This window comes from Citrus clementina, unplaced genomic scaffold (assembly GCF_000493195.1).
Source record: "Citrus clementina cultivar Clemenules unplaced genomic scaffold, Citrus_clementina_v1.0 scaffold_5, whole genome shotgun sequence".
Classification (NCBI taxonomy): Eukaryota; Viridiplantae; Streptophyta; class Magnoliopsida; order Sapindales; family Rutaceae; genus Citrus; species Citrus x clementina.
The window spans coordinates 487,206-491,529 of record NW_006262201.1 but is presented as its reverse complement, the minus strand read 5'-3'; the positions used below and the strand labels follow the sequence as shown (position 1 = coordinate 491,529).

Here is a 4,324-nt window from a genome sequence, read left to right as displayed (position 1 = left end):
GCCGGATGACGAAATAAGGAAAATAAAAAAGAAGTGAGTGTCTGAGTAATGAAGATATATACTGAGAGCTGGGGCTCTACGGAATTAGATGAGTGGCTTCAAACAGTTTTATTTGATGATCACTATATCTGAATCTTGAGGAAGTAGCGGACAAAAAAATCAGTTTGTGATCTACTCTCTTACCTTTTGAAAAATACAATTAAAAAAGATAATTGAAAGTTGGACATCTAAATCAAAATTGATCTGTCCCATTGTGACAGAGTAAAGTTCCTGCACAATATTTGCATGTTGCAGCATGCTTTCCTCGCATTATCGGTCATTGCTTTTAGGAAACAAAGAAAAAGAAAAAGAAAGAAAAGACAAATAGATGAAAAAATGATTCGTGCTAATTAAAAAAGATGGCTGAGCGGCTGTCGGCAGAGCGTAACGGACATGATACACGACCTTGGAAAATTTTCAGAATTTTATTTTTTCCAGTACTCATGTTATGTATTAAATTACAATTGAAATTGAAAATATCTCTGAAGTAATTATTAATATTTAAGGTAAATGGTCTAACCATTCACAATACCAAAAATCCTACGTATTCATTATAACTTTTTTTTTAATAGGTGGTAAAACAATCATAATTTTCTTCTCTAATTCGATATTCAATTCAAAAGCAAGCTTTAATAGCTCGCCTCTAAATTTGTTATCGTTTCACTCTTTGAAATCTTAACTTAACTATTGTACATTATTCATGTTGCCCTCGTAACAAAAGTTTTCGGCTTACGCCCTTGGAGAGAAGAAGTTAAGAAACAAAAATATTATACTAATGGGAAGGTAGTTTCGTGATTTTCAAAAATACATAAATAAAGTTATAATTTTTCATTTTAAATAATAAATATATTAAAACAATAGTTTAAGTGCGTTTGGTTCTGCAGATATTTTTTTTGTGGATTAGGATTCTCTCATGATTTGATATTCTCATCAGCAAAAATATGATTGGTAATTAATAATAAATAAAGAAAATGAAGAAGTTAAATCCTACTCAACACTATCACTTAAAAACACATGGTATAAGATCTTTAAAAGCTCACGAGAGCTTGAGAGGCTCATTATTCTTCTTTTGTAATGTGTTTGGCGTTTTGCATTCCACTTATACTATGATTTTAGTGACACTGGAATGTTCTTTACAAGAAGCCCACAGACTTGTAAGGAATGGCCTTCTCCTGGTTGTGGGTATGCATGAAAGCAAGGTTATTTGTCTGATGACGTGTAACCACTTTATTGTGCAGCTGCGAATTGGACGAGATATTTAAGTAAAGTTTGTTAGGCTAAGTTTAGACTATTGGTTTGAGTAATTTGGAAGGAGGGGCGGGGGGTTCTTTTAGATTGAGCATTTGGTATCATCTACATGCAATTTAATTTGTATTTGTAATACTGTTGGCTCGTAGGGTTTCCAACACAAGTACATGGACAATGTGCATCAAACGAGTAGGTTTGCAGTGTGGGTAATGCTTTATTTTAGTTCTTGATACTTTCTGCTATGCTCTGTTTGATAAATGAAAATTAATTTTCTGTTCTTTGCAGTTGTTTTTATTTTATTGCGTATCTTCATTTGTAGTGTGCAAAATTTTGCAGAAATCTGTCAATGTTTCCTTGTTGTACTTTGTTCTTGTAAACAAACTGAAGCTGGTATTGCTGATATTTCAGCTAAGTTTGTGATTACTATTATTTTATGTTTAATTTATTGAGTGAAAGGTGTGTTAAAACAGTTTGGGAGATGCTGATGTTGTTTCGTGTTCTGTCCAACTACGATGTGATTATTATTATTATTATTCTTAAAGTCATTTGTTTAATCAGAAATCCTTCATGTGTCTGTATGTTTCTTACTTCCTTGTGTACTCATGCAAAAGAACTTGTTGATTGCAAGGGTGCTAAATCTATCATGTTTGCTACTGGTGTTGTGATGCACAAGAAACTAGAATTAAGAATATTTGGTGTACTTCTGTAACTTTATTTTTCTCAAGCTCAAGGCTGAATCCCCCCGGCACCCCCAACCATAGACACACACCAAAAAGAAAAGCCTAAAATGTGAAGAGTTATTTTAGAAACAAGAATTACATAATGTAAATAGAATAGGCATTACAGAACAGAAAAACAAAGGCATACTATTATATTAAATTTCTCCATCCCATATTTCCTCCACAGTTCTGAAAGGACCATTCTCTGATAGGTACGCCTCAGCACGGCTTCCTCTGTACTGCAGAATTTGTTCTATCTTTTGAAGCTCTTCCCCACTTAGCTCCCAGTCAAATATGTCAAGGTTTTGTTCCATTCGTTCTTTATTAAAGCTCTTCACAATGACACTCACCCTTTGCTGGTAAAACCACCTAATAGCAACCTTTACATGCACCAGAAAAAATAAAAAGAGGAAAAAAAATCAACTATTTATGAGGAAATATGTAATTATTCTCAGGCATGTTGACACTATTGTGAAATTTCAAATCTGCATTCTAAAACAAGTAAGCACCCACACTAGAGAATGACTCTCTCTATATATATAGGATGTTTGTATTGTTCTGTCGCTTCTATTACAAGAAATCATCTCAATTAATGTATGATGTTCATTCATCTATTCAATAATAAAATTTCATAACTTGCAATTAGATATGTCATACAACTTTAAAACATAGCTTCTTATTATTAGTATTATTTATGAATAGTATATTGGTAATTAAACTCTTTTCCCACCCATCTGAGTAGGGTTCAAATCCTAACTCTCTTGTTTGAACTTATGAGATTTTACAGATAGATATATAGGTTCATATAATAATACAATTTTGCCTACTTTCATTTTTATTGAATTTACTGAGCAGCAATGAACTGAATAATCTTTTACATTTCTTCAACTTCTAATTAAGCCTCTAAAAAGAATTATTTCTCGAATATAAAAACTTTTTTGAAACAAAATAAATACTGTTAGCATTCAATTTAACCCTGCAGATGAAAGTGATTGATAGGTTTCGTTGTTGTATTTTAATTCTCAAGTTGAAAGGAAAAATGAATTATGAATTAACTGAGCAACAGTCTTTCCATTAGCTTCGGCGATCTGTTTGAGCACCTCATTTTCCATAACTCGATTGTGTCCCCAGTTAGTCCCTACGGCTCCCAGTGGTGAGCAAGCTGAAAAATGAATCCCCTTCTCCTTACGATACTCTCGCAGCTTCTTTTGCTGCCAAATCGGATTCGTCTCTACCTTACCAAACAAAATGGATTTTATATATAGAGGCATAAAACAATATTTCGTCCCAATATTTTAATTTCATTAACTCACCTGATTGACAGCAGGATGAATTTTTGCAGTAAATATGATTTCATTATGAATTTTTTCATAATATGTAGTAAATATGATTTTTAAATAATAATTTTAACAAAAATAGTAATGATATTATAATTTTTTCATCATGGAAGTAGTGGATTACATAATTTAGTTTTAAAACCATAATAGCTAGCGCTTATCGAACCTAATATTATAATTTTTAAGTTATAGTTATCCTACAATTACTTGAGAGTTTTTTGTAGGCCCGGGATGACACGGCCGCGATAGGAGTCGGTGAGCCAGAGTTTTGAGGTGATGAAAAGCTCGTCGCGGGATTGAACGAGGCAAGACGTAAAGCTTCGGCCAATGCTTCGCCAAGAGGTTGCTCGGATGGGTAAGCTGCAGCAGTATCAAAGTGTCTATACCCCAGCTTAATTGCATGCAGAACGCGTTCTTTAAAGGCTTCATTCAATGGATATTCAACGGTTCCAAAGCCTACAAGAGGAATCGATTTCCCTGTTGAGCCCAAGGGTTCTTCTGGAATGGCCGTCCTCATTTTCCTCCTATCCAGTATTTGCCTAGCTAAATTACCACAATGATTCCACGCTGGGCGCTTTACTTTCAACACGATGACTCTTTAATGCTCTTTATTTATATCAGGAAAACAAGTACTAAGAATTTTTACATTTAGACCCTTGAAGTATTATGTTTTCTCTTTTTCTTGTATATATCCCTACTGTTTGATATAGGATGGTTGTGTAGTATGAGCAAGATATCTTTTTGAGGGCATAACTTAAGTTATAAGTGTTCGTTTTCTGCGTATTATATACCATTTTGAAGTTTGCGGTCAAACAAACCAAACCCATAATGCTTGTGCCATTTTACCGCATGGTCGAGCTAGAAATTCCGCTTCTTTCTTAGTCGTTCTCAGTTTTAAGATTTTTTTCTATTTTTTTTATTCTCTTAGGAATTTTTTTTTCTAGAATTCAAATTTGAACACCGTTTATTTTCCTTTTCTTA

General features: G+C 33.3%; 1 pseudogene; it reads right to left on the bottom strand.

Moving 5' to 3' along the window:
• Positions 1-2,155: 2,155 nt before the first annotated feature.
• LOC18040832 lies at positions 2,156-3,903 on the bottom strand (annotated as a pseudogene).
• Between the last annotated feature and the right edge of the window lie 421 nt (positions 3,904-4,324).